Source organism: Vombatus ursinus, unplaced genomic scaffold (genome assembly GCF_900497805.2).
Source record: "Vombatus ursinus unplaced genomic scaffold, bare-nosed wombat genome assembly UNPS02014811.1, whole genome shotgun sequence".
NCBI lineage: Eukaryota > Metazoa > Chordata > Mammalia > Diprotodontia > Vombatidae > Vombatus > Vombatus ursinus.
Window position 1 is genome coordinate 12,182,314 of NW_020954589.1, and position 17,098 is coordinate 12,199,411.

The 17,098-nt window shown below is 37.0% G+C and overlaps 1 protein-coding gene across 6 annotated transcripts in view; it reads right to left on the reverse strand.

Annotated features, from left to right (window-relative positions):
• Positions 1-17,098, reverse strand: part of FKBP5 (FKBP prolyl isomerase 5) — a 178,017-nt gene that overhangs the window by 66,506 nt on the left and 94,413 nt on the right. The gene's annotated exons all lie outside the window — the stretch shown is intronic.

Consider the following 17,098-nt stretch of genomic DNA (forward strand, 5'->3'; position numbering starts at 1 on the left):
TTAAAGTATTTTCATATGGTGGAAGAAAATGCCCTTGAAGGTCTCTTCCAACAGTGTTACACACATCAAAACTGGGCAATATTCTTTGAAAGTTATAATAACAGCAATAATCTTAGTTCAATGACCTTCTAATCATTACTATCAGGCAAGGCATAAAACACAGAGATGTACTCTCTTACTTGCTTCTCAAGATCCTTTTTGAGCTCTTCCATGGCCTGGGACCAATTCACATTTTTCTTGGAAGCTTTGGATGTAGCAGCTTTGACTTTGTTGTCTTCTTCTGGTTGTATGTTTTGATCTTCTTTGTCACCAAAGTAAGATAATATAGTCTGACTCTTTTTGTGCTGCTTGCTCATGATTCCAGCCAATTACTTGAGTTATAAACTCTTTGTTATGGTAGGAGTCTGTTTCCAGTGTGGAGAATGTGCTGTCCCAAGCTTCAGGGGTTTTGTGTAGCTGTTTTCAGAGATGCTTCTAGGGACCTGTAAATTTTCAGTTCTTCCAAGGTGCTATGGCAAGGGCGAGGTGTTTACTCCTTTCCTGGCCTGTTGTCTGGTCTATGAGTGACCACAAGCACTCTGTTCTGTCTTGGAACTGTGAGGAGGATTTCCTCTCCACCGCCACTACAAGCTCCACTACACCAGTGCTCCTCTTTGCCCCAGGACCTCCACCTAGAACTGTGACCCAGATCTAAGCATGGGCAAAGCAAGAGAATCCTGCACCAGCAAAGAGATCTCTGCAATCCCCCTCTGATCAGTCACTCGATTCCCCCTCAGTCTGTGGGTGGGAAGCTCTGGAAGTAGCCACCGCCCCAGGGCCAGCCTCAGGGACTGAAGCTGAGACCACCACACTTCTCTCTCTCACCGTAGACATAGACTTTTTCCACTGACCTTCTAAGTTGTCTTTGGTGTTCATGGGTTGAGAAGTCTGGAAACTACCACAGCTGCCTGTGATTCAGTCCTCTGAGACCTGCTCCAGGTTTGCTGAGGCCTGTGCTGCCTGAGCGCCCACGCCGAACTGTGCTCTTCTCCCTGCCTGGTGCGATAGACCTTTCCAATCAACCATCCAGGTAGTCTTGGGCTGGAAATTTGTTTCACTCTGTCTTTTTGTGGGTTCTGCTGCTTTAGAATTTGTTTAGAGCCATTTTTTATAGGTATTTGGTGAGATGTACTCTCACAAAAGATATTCATCACTGTCACAGAGGAGTTTCAGCACAGTGTTTAAACTGAAGAGGAATTCCCTATGGTACAGGAATATAATGGAATACTATCGTGCCAATAGAAATGATGAACAGGCAAACTTCAGAAAATCCTGGAAAGACTTGCACAAACTAAAGCAAAGTGAAATGAGCAGAACCAGGAAAACACTGTACACAGTATCAGCAACATTGTGTGATGATCAACTATGAATGACTCAGCTCTTCTAAGCAACACAATGATACAAGTACAAAGGACTCACGAAGGAAAATGTTATCCATATCCAGGTAAAGAACTGATGAACTCTGAATGCAGATCGATGCATACTTTTTCCACTTACTTTATTCTTTTTCATGTTCTTCCCCCTTTTGATCTGTTTCTTTTTTCACAACTGTGACTAACATATAAATATGTTTTACATGATAGCACATGCATAACCTATATCAAATTGCCTACCATTTTAGGAAGAGGGGCAGAGAAGAAGGGAGGGAAAAAAATTTGGAACTCAAAATCTTGTAAAAGTGAATGTTAAGATCGAAGCATACCATTTGCTCTTTTTTTTTCTTTTGTTTCTTCTTTCTTGTGGTTCCTCCTATTGATTCTAATTTTTCTTTACAACATGACTAATGTGAAAATATGTTTAAGAGGAATATATATGTAGAGACTATATCAGATTGCATGCCGTCTTGGGGAGGGAAGCAAGGAGGGAGGGGGAGAAAATTTAAAACTCAAAAGTTCATGGAAGTGAATGGTGAAAACTATAAATAAATTAATAAAAAAAAAAGAAGAAAGGCGAATGCTAAAAATTGTCTTGACATTTAATTAGGGAAAAAAATAAAATACTATTTAAAAAAGAAAGAAAGAAAAGATCCAAAACAGCCATTCAAGAGTATGGCCTAACCATTCATACAGGAAAAGGAAGCAGATAAACGTCAATTATCAAGATTATAGTATACAACCCAGACAGTTCATACATTGATGTGTGTATATGTATAAAATTTGCATTATGCATATATATCTGTATAAATATAAACACATGTGTGTATTTGATAGTCACTTCAAGTGGACAACAAAGCAGACCCAGAATGAAATTGGAAGGGTATAGTTTGGATTACTTTAGGGAAACTGCAAAATTCCCTTAATGACCCCAAACTTCTCCCTATAATAATGATCCCTCTTTTAAATACCAATATCCTGCCTGTGTTGTTGTATGGCAAGTCATGGAACACTACAGTCTCTAAGAAATTGAAAATAAGTATCACTTAGAGGGCAATGACTGGCACCTAATGGGTGTAAGCTGGCTGCAACATATAACACACAACAAATAAGGTACTATAAAGAAGAACCAGAATCAAAGAAATGCATGATTGAGAAAGAAGATGGACTGGTTATGTAGCAAGAGTAAAAAATACAATGACCATCTCATTTGCTCTATTGATATCTTCATGATGTTAACAGGAAGCAAGGATGCACTGGGCAGACCCTCTGTGGTAAACTTAAAGGAAGACATGGACAAGGTGTACATAACGTCAACAGGCATGGAAGGGTTAAGAACTGCATTATTGCAGGGCATATTGATGTAGATGAGATCACATATCCAATTGAGTACCTCTATTAAAATTCCAAAAACAATGGAAACTCTCGTATTCGAGGTCCCTGCCTTCACAGAGATTCAAGGTCTTCACATAATTCTTACCCCAGAATGTCAGCACCATCAGGAACACCAAGAAAGACCTGATCAAAGCACTGAAAATCATGGAAGAGGGCTAAGTACCAGTTATACCTCTTCAACTGGTATCACCCAGACTTTGCCACTGCCAGGGTACGCTTTCCTTCATGGACCTTCTTCCACCTCTCCAACTCCCTTTTATATGTTGTCTTCCTTCATTAGAATGTAAGCTTTTTGAGACAAGGTATTCTTATTTGCTTGTATTTTTATCTCCAGCACTTAGCACAGTACCTGGAACAAGGTAAGTGCTCAATGAGCTCACTCGCTCACTCACACTATCTATCTATCTATCTATCTATCTATCTATCTATCTATCTATCTATCTATCTATCTATCTATCTATCTCTATCTATCTATCTATCTATCTATCTATCTATCTATCTATCTATCTATCTATCTATCTATCTATCTATCTATCTATCTTCCAAGATAAAATACCAGCTTGTAGGAAAAGAAGTGGTTGGAGAAGAATGAGAACACTTATATGAGTAAATATAATCATCATAAATCATTTCTATTTGGCTTTTGGAATGTGTTTTTTAGTTTATATTTGAATATGGGTATGACTGATATTCTTGGAATTTACTTCAAAATAAATAGATGGAGCTATACTATGAAGTCTTGATTCAGGAGAACTGGGAAATGGTCCAGTTTCCTGTTCTATCTTCTTTGGAATTCCTCCTGACAACCCACTTGATGCTGGCATCAGACCATAGTCTTTCAGATTTGATTTTCAAGTTTTCCCTAGAGGAAGGGAGGTTAAGTGTTTTGGTTTCTGCCTACAAGGTAAAAACTGGGAGTATAGGTATCAATATATATGTCGTATAAGCCTATTACTAACTCAGTTCTTTGCTGACTGAGTTATGTTGAAGATCAAATCATTTCTATCAAGACTTTCTTTGGTAAAGGCTGATGATGGTAAAGGACGGATGGATGTGGAGCTTTGCACACAAAGTCATATTGATTAGTTCTGCTAAACTGTTTTTCCCCTTCTTTCTTTTATTTTTAGTTCTTAGGGACAGCTCTTTCAGGAAGGGAGGAGTTATATTTGGAAATGAAAATGATGCACCAGTGAAAGCTATCAAGTATGAAATGAAAAGATTGTTTTTTTCTCTAAGACTTCAATACTTCAAGGATCTGAACTTTGACCACCATGAGTATACCTTCTATTGACATATAACACAACCACTATGTGACTTGCAGCATGATGTTTAAAAGTTGCTGGGGTGAAAAATTCATCACCGTTGTGGCCAACCTCATAATGAACCTTGCCAAATTTAGTTAGCCTGGTCCTCAAGGAACAAATAAATACCTTTTTTCTTGGCTATACCTGAAGCCACTTCAGTATGGTAGAACCTGGCAAAGCTTATGCTTCATTGTCATGGAGAGTGAAAACTTAAAAAGTCACCTCAACACCTAAGATATCAAAGCAGGATCTTTATAGAAGAAAAAAAGATAATGGGGCCTATGAGACAGGTATTCCTGTCTCCTGAAACTAACATTATGCTAACTTTCTGCTAAAAAGAAGCAGAGTTGTTCTTAACAATTATCAATAAATGTGATAGCAAGATTTGTGGCAGTGAAGGTACAATAGTTAAAGACACTTGAAGATAATCAAGACTTTCTGATATGTTCAGCAAAATATTCCATATAATAAATGCTTACTGTGTACTGAATAATGAGCAGCTACCTGGCATAGTATATACAGCGCTGGGCCTGGAATCAGGAAGACCTAAGTTGAAATCTGGCCTCAGACACTTACCAGCTATGTGACCCTGGGCAAGTCACTTTGACCTGTTTGCCTCACTCCTTCATCTGTAATATGAGCTGGAGAAGGAAATGGCAAACCACTCCAGTATCTTTGCCAAGAAAACCCCAAAAGGGGTCACAAAGAGTTGGACATGACTAAAACAAATGAACAACCACTACCACCATATATTGTTTAGCTGATTAGTTCACAAGTTTATATCTTGTAGACCCACTGTATCCACCAATGTACTAGAAAAAAAATTGATCTTCAATAAATATTTGCTGATTAAACACAAAATTTGAATGAGGCACTAGGAGGGATATAATTATTTGTATTCATCCTGCACAGATGTTGTATGTCCCTGATTCTCCATTCTTCACTAAAACATTAGGACCATGGGGATAGGCACTGTTCAATTTTTGTCTTGGCATTTCCAATATTTATCACAGTACCTTGCACATGATAAAGTTTCAATAAATGTTAGTTGAATTTAATTAAATAAAAATGTGGCAAGCTAAATGGAAAAACAAAATACGGCAAGAAACAGCATAAACAAGTACCTTAAAGCTCATAAAAGCAGGAACTAGAATAAATGTTTGATGAAAAGTATAGAAAAGTTTATAGATTTTAAAGCTGGAAAGAGCCTCATCTCAGGTAGAACAAGCCTCTCATTTTACAGATGAGGAAACTGAAGCCTAATGTTAGTCAGGTAATAAAATCTGGTAGTCAAACTCATATCTTCTGACTCCAAATTCAATGCTCTATTACACCATATTTTCTTTTCTTTTTAAAAGGCATTGTTGAGAAAGACAAGGGCAAGATTGTGAAGTAGCAGAAAGAAGTACAGCTGAGATCCCCACAAGTCCTTATCTGGAAATCTAAGAAAAAAATCACAGTGAGTCATTTTTTCAGCCTAGGACATCACAGGGAAATAGGCTGAGAGATCTGTGGACAATGGGGACTGAGTCTAGCCAGGATTTGCTGTGCCAAGTATTCTAGCACAGGGAGGAATTGTGTATCAGATTAGGTAAAGGTCCTAAGTCCCACAAAGTGGCCTAAATTTGTATAAGGCAAATGAACAGCAGTCATATGGCAGCTCTCTTGTTTACTATCTAGTCACAGATCCACGGCAGATTGAGGAGGAGAACTATGCCTAGGGATGGTGTTGCAGGGCAAGGAATTCAGCCCTAGGCTGAATACTGAGCAAGGATCAAGTTTAGAAGCAAGCAGCTACATGTAACTCTGACCTCAGGATTAAAGGAGAGTGTGGGTCTCAATTGCAGCTTCTAGTACAGCCTGAAGCATACAGTAAAATAACCAGGGCAGAAATGTCAAAACATAGAGGAACTTGCAGTTCTGTCACCCTGAATCGAAAGTGCTTTCCAGTTGGCTGACAGCGCCTGAATCTAGCAGCAGTCTACTAAAACTCCCAAGAGGGCAAGCCCACAGACCCAAACTAAGGTCAAAAACTTGCGAAGCTCAAAGCAGGAAGACAGTGATCAGTCTTGGATCAGAATACAGCAGTCACACAGAAAGTTTGCTAGTCTGAGATGTCCACTCAGATTCTATAATAACACAAGAGTCAATACCCCAATAAAACACCAGCAGAACCAGCCCAGATATTCCCTCTAGAAGTACACAGGGCCAGCCCTAATATAAAGTCCAAAGTCAGGAAGTAGGCTAGGAGAATGGCTAAATAAAGGAATAATCCAACCATAAAAGGCTATTGTGGTAACAGGGATGAACAAGACACAAACCCAAAAGAAAAGAAGGACTCCAAAACATCTACAACTAAAGCTTCAAAGAAAAACACAGCTCAGGCAAAAGTTCAACTAGAATTCCTAGAAAAGGTAAAGCGAGAGTTTGAATTTTTTTTTTATATTTTAAAAAATGAAATGAGAACAATGAAGAAAAAAACTGGAAAAGAAATGAGAGCTATGTGGAAAAAAAAAGAATTGGAAACGGAATTAACAGCTTGGCAGAAGAAGTAGAAAACCTTACCCAAGCAATAAACTCCCTGAAAATTAGGCTAGACCAAATGGAAGAAAACAACCCCCAATTCAGTAATTAAAGTTCAGTAAGAAAAGAGGCAAAGAATGGTCTCTTAAAAAAAAAAAATTATCTGAGAGGGAAAGACCCTCAGGGTTTCTGGCCAAAACAGAAACAATTGCCATTTACATTCTGAGCCAATCAGGACCCAAACAATGACCAAGTAGGGTTTGGCCTGGGACCCACTATTGCCCAATCAGTGAGAGTTAAGGTGATTTGGGGTTAAGACTGGTCTTTGAGAGAAAAAAAATAGTTTCAGATATTAAAATTTACATACCCTTTGTGCAGGGCACTCACAGGTAAGGGTGTGATACCCTATGTGGAAGGAAGGAAGGTAGAAAAGAAGGAAGAACAGCATGTGGTCACATCATGTCTCTGTGTCACATTTTGGCAATTCTTACAATATTTCAAACTTTATTTTATCATCATTATGTCTGTTATGGTGATCTGTGGTCAGTGATCTTTGATGTTACTACTGTAATTGTTTTAGGGTGCTATGAATGCATCCATGTAAAACAGCGAACTTAAATCAATAAATGTTGTATCTGTTCTGACTGCTCCACCTTCAGGCCATTCTCTCTCTCTCTCTCTCTCTCTCTCTCTCTCTCTCTCCCCCCCCCCCAGCCTCCCTCTTCCCTGAGACACAACAATATGGAAATTAGGCCAATTAAAATAACCCTACAATGGCCTCTAAGTGTTAAGTGAAAGGAAGAGTCAACTGATATGGCAAACTTCATTTCTGTCTTATTTTAAGAAATTGCCACAGCCACCCCAACCTTCAGCAACCACTACCTGATCAGTCAGCAAACATCAACATCAAGGCAAGACCCTCCACCAGCAAAAAGATTATGACGCACTGAAGGCTCAAATGATGGTTAGCATTTTTTAGCAATAAAGAATTTTTAAATTAAGGCATGTACAGTTTTTTAGACATAATACAACTGGACATGTAATAGACTATATTTATACTATATAGTACAGGATAAACATAACTTTTATATGCACCAGGAAACCAAAAAGTTCATGTAACTTGCTTTACTGATATACTGATATACTGGCTTTACTGCAGTGGTCTGGAATTGAATTTTCAGTATCTCCAAGGTATGCCTGTATTATAAAGTCAAACAACTTTGAAAGACTTAGGAACTCTGACGAACACAAGGACCAAACACAATTCCAAAGGACCCATGATAAAACATGCTACTCACCTCTAGATAGAGAGGTGGTAGTCTCAGAATACAAAATAAATAAAAGGTACTTTTAGCATAGAAGTACTAGTAGTTGAATGGCAAGGGGGAAATCATGCCAAAGGCAGTGCTTAAGTGGAGTGAAGGAAAGGAGAGAAGAGAGGGAGAAAGGAAGGAAAGAATGCAGGAAGGAAGGGCAGGAAAACATTTTTTGGTGGAGTAAACTGGAAGCCAGGAATTCTAAGAGATGGAGGTGAGGAATACATTCCAGGAATGAGAGACACCCTACCCTGTTCAAAGGTACAAAAAATGGTCCTCCATTCTTCCAAGATAGACTGTCTTGTCTGAAGGTGGACTTATTGGCTGGACTGAAAAGTGTCTGAAGGGGAATAATATATACTTAGGCTATATAACCTCCCAAAGAAAACAAAGAAAGAGAAAAGAGACCTATGTGTACAAAAATAGTAGAGTTTTTGTTCTTGTTTTTTTTGGTAGCCAAAAATTACAAAGTAAGAGAGTGTCCTTAAATTGGGGAATCACCAAACAAATTGTGGTATATAAATATAACAGAATATTATTCAATCATAAGAAATAAGGAAATGGACAGTTTCAGAGGAAATGGAGAAACCTTTTCTGAACCGATACAAAGCAAGAAATAAATAGAACTAGGAGAACAATTTATACAATCATCACAACACAGAAGAGAAAACTTTGAAAGACTTTAGAATTCTGATTAACTAAGTATATTGTTGTTATTCTACACCTAATTTCTGCCAAACTATGTCCAGTTTTCACAGTAGTTTTTTGTCAAAAGTAACTCCTTCCCTCAAAAACTGTAGTCTTTGGGTTTATCAAAAAATATGCTGCTTTATTTGTTTTCTTTTATATGTTGTATACCCAATATGCTCCACTGATTGACACCTCTCTCTCTCTGTATCAAATCATTTTAATGAATACTTTTTTGTAGTACCATTTAAGATCTGGCATTGAAAAATTCCCTTACTTTCACTTTTTTTCCTCTCTTACTATTATGCTTGATTATCTCAAGTATAAGAACTTTTTATTCCTCCAAATGAATTATTTCTTCTGTATCTAAAGGAATACAATATTCCTTTAGAAGTTTGATCTGAACAGCCCTGAATAAGTTAATTTAATTAATATTCATAAGCAATTAATATTTCTCCAATTATTTAGGTCTGTATTTCTGCAAAGAATGTTGTATACTTGGATTCATATAAGCTCTGAGTGAATCTTACTAGATAGATTCCCAAATATTTTATAGTTTCTGTAGTTATTTTGAACATAATTTCTCTTCTGAGCACTTCCTGTTGGGTTTTACTGGCCATGCTGTATATAAGAATAATGATGATTTATGTGGTTTTATCTTATGCTTTGAAATTCTGCTAATGTTATTACTTCAATCAATTTTTGGTTGATTCTTTAGGGTTCTGCAAGTACACCATCATATCACTTGCAAAAAGCAATAATTTTGTTTCCTCTTTGCACAAGTTTGTTCTTTTAATTTCTTTTTTCTTTATTCCTATAGCGAGTATTTCTAGCACTATGTAAATTGTTGTGGGGATAAAAGGTTAATTCTTATTTTACTCCTGATCTTAGTGGAAAGGCCTCTAATTTTTCTCCATTTTATACAATATTTGCTACTGAATTTAAAAAAATACTATTTACTATATTAAGATCTAATTATTTCTATTTCATAACATAAATGTGTGGATATACTCAGGTTTTATTATTTCTGTCATTAATATGGTTTATTATATTTTCTAGTCTTATGTTGAACTAATTCTTCATTACTGATACAAACTCAAAATGGTCATCATCATAGATAATCTTTTTAAAATGTTGGTGCCTACATGCTAATATTTAATTTATTTATTTCTGTACAATATTCATTAGGAATACTGGCCTGTTAGTTGTCCTTCTCTGCTTTTTCTCTCCCTGGTTTAGGCATCAAGATCATATTTGTATTGTTGAAAGAGACTGAAGGGTGCCTTCTTTCCTCATTATTGAAAATAGTTGTAATAGAATTAATTTCTCTTTGAAAGCTAACAGAATTAACATAAATTTATCTGGTCCTGGAATTTGTTTTTCTTCCTTTGGAAGTTGATTAATGGCTTGTTCAGTTTCTTTTTCTGATACTGGGTTTAAATAATCTATTTCTTATTTTGTAATCTGGGTATTTTATATTTTTTTATAAATATTTATCTATTTCTTCTAAGTTATCAGTTGGTTAGCATATAATTGAAAAAAAATATCCTAACAATTTCCTCTACTTCTTTAGTTATCATTTTTGTTATAAATAACTTAGTTTTCCTCTTCCCTTTTAAAATCAGGTTAATCAGGTGTTTAAATTGTTTTAGTAGTTTTTTAAAAGTTTCTATTTTTATTTATCAATTCGGTGGTTTTTTGCTCTCAATTTTTACTAATTTTTTCTTTAATCTTCATAATTTTTATTTTGTAATTTAGTTGGGGATTCCTGATTTGTGATTGTTCAAGTTTTTTTTTTTTAATTGCATACCCAATTCACTGATTTTCTTCTTCTCACTTTTATTGATAAAAGTGTTTAGAGAGATAAATTTTCCCCTCAAATGCGTTAGCTGCATCTCATAAGTTTGGGTATGTTATCTCATTATTGTCATTTTCTCTGATGAAATTTTCTGACGTTTCAAAAATTTTTCTTTGACCTATCAGTTCTTTATAATTATGCTATTTCATCACCAACTACTTTTAAATTCTTTCTTTAAGGATACTTTATTGAATACAGTTTTTATTTCATTATGATCAGTAAATGATGTATTTACTATATTATTTTTCTGCATTTTTGGTAAGGTCTTTTATGTTTCAATACATCATTAATTTTTGAAAAGGTGGCATGTAAACCTGAGAGATTATGTAAATTCCTTTATTTTGACATTCAGCAATCACCTTCAATTTTTCTAAAGTTCTATTCATGTCTTAACTTTTCTTTTTTATCTTTTGGTTAGATTTGTCTAGGTTTGAAAGAGGCATATTAAGACACTCTACTACTAGTTTTACTATTTATTTCTCCCTCCAATAAGTATTAAAGTGCTATTTTATTATTTGCATATATAAAATATTAATATTGATTTCTTATCAATGGATCCTTTAAGCATGCAGTAATTTTTTCTGCTTGTCTCTTTTAACCTTATCTATATTTACTGGAGACTTACTTGAACATAATTGCTAACTTTGCTTTTCTGATTTCAGCTGAGGCACAACAGATTTTGCTCCAGCCCCTCACTTTAACTGTGAATTTTTGTGTTTCAAGTGTGCTTCTTATAAACCATATATTGTCAGATTCTGCTTTCTAATCCATTATGCTACCTTTCTCCATTTTATATATGAATTCATCCCCATTCAGTTTCATAATTTTGACTTTTTTGTATTTTTTTTCATCCTTTCTTTTTGTATCACCTCATTCTTTACAACTATGAAAGTAGTACAAGGGAAGGAATTTCCCTGACACTTGAGAGTAAAGAAGCCTGTTTCTTCTCTGTTGCAATTCCTCATTTCTTCCTACCTTAACCCTGATCCCAGGCTTTATTTTTTCTTTTCCTTTTAATTCTCCCTTCAAGTTCCTCCCTCCAACCTTCAAGTTTGTTCTGCTTGTGACTATTTCCTTAGATATCTTGCCTTCTTAAAGCCCTCTTTACCCCTTCTTTGTTTCTGTCCCTTATTTCCCCTTGGATTTTAAATGTATTTCTACACCAAAATCTATGTGTATAATTGTGTTCAATATTCCTTTATTCAATTCAGATGAAAATGAGGTTCATGGTGTGCCCATTACCTCCACTCCTTCCACCATGACTATATACCTTCATCTAATGCATTCCTATAGTGATTTACCTCTCCTTCTTCTTCTTTTCCTCCCCAGTACAGAACTCTCTTTCATTTTTTATCTTCTAAGACCATTAAACAAAATAAAACCACCCACAGACCTTTTGTAAGTTTAACCTTTCTCTATGAATTAAAAGACGTTAAGATTCTGAGAAGACATTTGCATCTTATCCTCCTCTTAATGTGTAAACAATTCATCCTCACATATATTGTTTCAACTAAACAAAGACGTACACCTTTTTATGTTTCTCTTAGCACCTATGTTTCCATTTGAGACAGCTAGGTGGCACAGTGGATAAAGCACTGGGCCTGAAGTCAATTGGACTTCAAAGCTAGCTTGACTGACCCTGGGCAAGTTACTTAACTTTTGTTTGCCTCAGTTTCCTCAACTGTAAAATGGAAATAATAACTGTACCTACCTTGCAATGTTGTGAAAATTAAATAAGATATTTAGAAATCTCTTAGCACACTGTTTGGCATATGGTAGGTGCTATATAAACACTTATTTCCCCTTCCTATTTCAAAATATTTACTCAGTTCTGACCCTTTCATCAGGAATGCTTGGAAATCCTCTTTTTCCACTAAGAGTACACTTATTCCCCTGTAGACAGATTATACTTAGCTTTGTCATATAGGTTATCCTTGGTTGTAAACCTTTATCTCTTGCCTTTTGGAATATATTATATTCCAAGTTCTCCTCTCTTTTATAATGGAAACTGCCAAGTCTTATGTAATCCTTATTGTGGCTCCTTTGCATCTGAACTCCTTTTTGACTACTTGTACAATTTTTTCTTTGAGCTAGAAGCTCTGGATTTTGGTTATGACATTCCTTGGAGTTTGGAGTTTCTTTCTGGAGGTGATAGGTAGATTCTTTTTATTTTCACTTTGCTCTCTAATTTTAAGATTTCTCAGTAGTTTTAATTCATAATCTCCTGAACTTTTTTTTCCCTGATCACTCTTCAGATAGTTGGATAATTCTTATATTATCTCTCTCCTTGATCTGAGTTTCCATGTCAGTTGTTTCTAATATTATATTTCTTACATTTTTTTCTTTCTTTTTTTTTCAATGTTTTGATTTTCTTCTGATAATTCTGGGTGTCTTATTCAGTTATTTTCTGTCTGGTCTATTCAAATTTTCAAGGCACTCAATTCTTGAGTGAAGTTTTCCACCATCTGTTCTAAAGTGTCAAATTTCCTTACCATATTTTTCTCTCTAGTTTTTCCATTCTCCATCTCGTTTCATTTTCTTTAGGTATTCCTGAAGTTCCAAGGCTTTACCTGGACTTTTTGTGAGATCACTGTCTTCTTCAGGGCTTAAAAGACACACCATGGGGGCAGTTGGTGGCACAGTGGATAGAGCACTGGCCCTGAAGTCAGGAGGACCTGAGTTCAAATCTGGCCTCAGACAAAACACTTGTTACTTACTAGCTATGTGACCCTGGGCAAGTCACTTAACCCCAATTGCCTCTATTTAAAAAAAAAAAAAAAGGACATACCACAGAAATGTTTCAAACCAAGTATTTCTTCCTGGTGGTTTGCAGTTTTCCTCAATTTTCTTAAGTGGAGAGACTAGGAGGTGGTCTGCAAACTCCACAAATGGAAGTTGAGGGTAGGGCCCCATGCCCACTGCTGTTTCAGGGGCCTACCCACAGGCTTCAGGGAAGGTTTGGACTGTATTTTACTTAAGGCTTTTCTTAGCTCTGGGACCCTACCTTCCAATGCTCAGAGACTACTCTTTCTACTAGGCTAGAAATTGTTGGGACTGAGCTTGCCTCAGGCGCTATTCATCTCAGGCCTTAGACTGTTGTGTTGGATTACCCAAAATGCCTTGTTAACTGCTCCCTCTCAAACCAGTGTCAGGCAGAAACTTGGGGACTAGGCTCCCTCACTATTTGGTCAAAGCAGAAAAGCTGTGCTGAACTGCCCCAAAACACCACAAAGTCATTCTTCTGTATCCATGTGTCTCAGGAAAGGTTCCAGCTGGGCTTGGGTGCTGCCAAGCTCAAGCAGTAAGTGCTGTAACTGCTCCAAAGGCTCCAGGAGCTATGTTTCACCCTTGCCCTCTATGCTTTGTGTGCAACGTGCCCCAGCTTGCTATTCATGTTGCATGACTCTGAGAAGATTCCTTCTGTGGATTCTCATGTTGGGTGAGAGAGTCCAGAAATTATTCTATGTCCTAGTACACTGGTGTATATCTAACCCCTTAACACTCCTATTTTCCCACCTCAACCTAAATTTCTTTTCATTAGGGAATTTTGGAAGAAGAGTAGGTTTAGGGGAAAGATAATGAAATCTCCTTAGGATATGCTAAGTTTAAGATTCTTATAGTATTTCCAGTTTGAAAATTCTAAGAGGCAGTTGCTGATATAAGCCTAGATCTGGATATATAGATTTGTGAATCACCTGCTCAGAAATTATAATTAAATCTATGAGAGCTGATGAGGTTACTGATATGGAAAAAGGAAAGACTGCCCAGTACAGAGTATCCATCATAATTAGGGGTTGTGATATGGATGATGAACACACAAATAAGACTGAGAAAGATTAGTCAGCAAAGTAGGAGGAAAATTCAGAGAAAGTAGTGTCATGAAAGCCTAGCAATAAAGTGAAAAATAAGAATGGGGTAGACTTGGACATGTTTGAAGTCAGAAGAGAAGGGAATATCAGATAGGGAGAGAGTGAATATGACAGAGAAAGAGGAGATAATTGAGAGGTAAATCTGCTAGAGAAAAGAGAAAGGGATGAGATCAAGGGCATAAATATAGGGACTGGAAAAGGAGAGAATTGGGGGGTAATGACAAGGGATTTTGAGAGGAAGAAGAGAGCAGAAGTAAGGAGGCAAAGTTGGCAGAGAAAGTGCAATAGGGTAATTAGGGTAATTATCGGAGGCTTGAGGAGATAAGAAAAGGTTTGGAAAGGTTCTTTGAGAAGACAGGAAATCAATTAGTGAGGAATAAAAGGACTGTCCTGCTATAGTGGGGTAACAAATAAATAGTGCAACAGCTTTGATATGTAACTTCCTCCAATTCCATTTAGCAGCAGGTGAGTGGGAATAGAACTGATAGATAGTTGAATAATACAGAGTTTGGGTTGTGAGACTTGGCAAGGGATAAGCAGCAACAAGGCAAGGAGATGAAGGATTTGAAAACAGACGGCATTGTGGATTTGAACTGGTTAACTATAATGTCAAGTCTAAGAAGGGAGAAAAGAGAAGTCAGAACAGTCATACTGGTCTGAGAAGTACTGATGGGCAGAGGTATTGGAGATATCAATGACGGGAAGAATAAATTTAGGGGGTAAGTAGAGGGCAGCTAGCTGGCTCAGTGGATCTTTCTGAGTTCAAATCCAGTCTCAGACATTTAACAGCTTTGTGACCATAGGCAAGTCACTTTACCCTGTTTATCTCAGTTTTCTCACCTGTAAAATGAACTAGAGAAGGAAATGGCAAACTACTTCTGCATCTTTACCAAGAAAACCTCAAATAGGGTTACAAAGAGTCAAACAAGACTGAAATGACTGAATAACAACAAAGTATAGGGAGAGATGGAATGGTAGGGAGTTATGGTTAGATAGAGGAATTTCAGAGTTACTTGTTTTTTTAATCACTTAAGGTACCATTGAGATCCAAAGTGTGACAGATGACCACATTGCACAGAGACAAGCTAGAATGGAAGAGTAGGTCATGGGATCTGAGGAGACTGAGGATTTGAGGAGTGTTGACTGGATAGGTAAGAGGAGAACTAAGAGAAAACAGTCTCAAAAAATTCAAAGAAGGTAAAACCATCCAGGAGGAGAGTGTTCAACAGTGTCAAATACTAAAGAGAGGTCAAGAAAGATGATGATTTGGAAAACAGGTCATTAGATTCCACAATTAGGAGATCATTGTTGACTTTGGGGAGTGGTATCAATTGGAGGATAAGGCCAGCACCTGAACTCAGATCCCTGGCATTCGCCTGAGGCATCAGGCTCATTCCAGTATAATCCTTTCAACTGTCCTTTCATTGTGGTCCCAACCCAGCCCAACACTTCATTCTCTACTTCCTCAACCCAGTCCCAGAATTTTCGCATACATTTCACTGGTGCCTCAGCTCAAGGCATCTAGAACAACCAAACCCACCTTGATTACTGAATTAGCTTACTTGATACTCCTTAATCCCATTCAAACTCCCTTTCTCTATTACCTCGGGGACTACCCCAGGCTAAAGGCTATTTGCCACTCCTTAATACAATCCAAATCTTCCCACAATCTTTTTCCCTATAAAAATATCAGTCTTGTCCTTATCAAATGTGCGAATTCTTAAAATCTGGCCCACTTGTATTGGCTTCACAAATATGACAGACTCAGTAGGAGTCTGGCCCACTTCTATTGGTGTTACAATAAACTCACTACTTAGACTGAAAGAAGGCTTGAGTGGTCAAATTCTTTCAAGACAGACCTGTGCCCTTTACCCTTGCATTTCAGGGTTCCCAGCACATTTTAGTCTCTTTTCTCATTCATCATACATATCATACCTCCAACTGTTTTAGTTAATTTAGTCTTGACACTGCAAATCCAGTACTGAACTCCCTAAGAAAGAAAGGAGAGTAACTAAAGGGAAAGAAGACAAGAGACACCATGACCTAAAAAGGGCAAAAGATTTCAATAGAATGAACTTCAAAGGAGGAGCAGTTACTGAATGATGGAGATACTTAGAAAGTCTGGAAGTGGTAGGCAGGATTAAGTAGTATCCCAACTCCCCCTTTAGGATAAGTGTGATGGAGATTATGAGAAAAGGTACAACCAATGCTAAAGAGGATAGTGAGAGATAGAATATCATTTAGTGGAAGTTAGGTCTCTGTCAGTGGAAGCTGATGAAAGGAATGAGAGGAAGAGGTTCAGAAAACAGGAAAATTTACAAATTATGGAATGGGAATTCCAGAGGACAAAGTGGAAGGAATAGACAGAGTTGGTATGCAATGGTAACAAGGTTGAGAACTCAGGTGACTGAAAAGATGGCAGCACTCTTGACTATAATGATGAAATTCAGACAAAGGATGGGTTTGGGGAAGGGATAATGAGCTCAGTCATAGGTTGAATTTGAGATGTTTTCAGGAAATCTAGCTTGAAATGACCAATTAGGCAATTGGTGATGTAGGACTAGAGGACAGGAGACAAACTATAACTGAGTATATGCATAGAGATGATAACTAATGAGGTCACCAAGTGAGAAGAGTGTAGAAAGAAAAGAGGGGCCAGAACAGAGCTTTGGGGACATTGTGAATTTTAACTGGTTAATCTCAGTGTCAAGACTAAGTTAACTGAAACAATTGG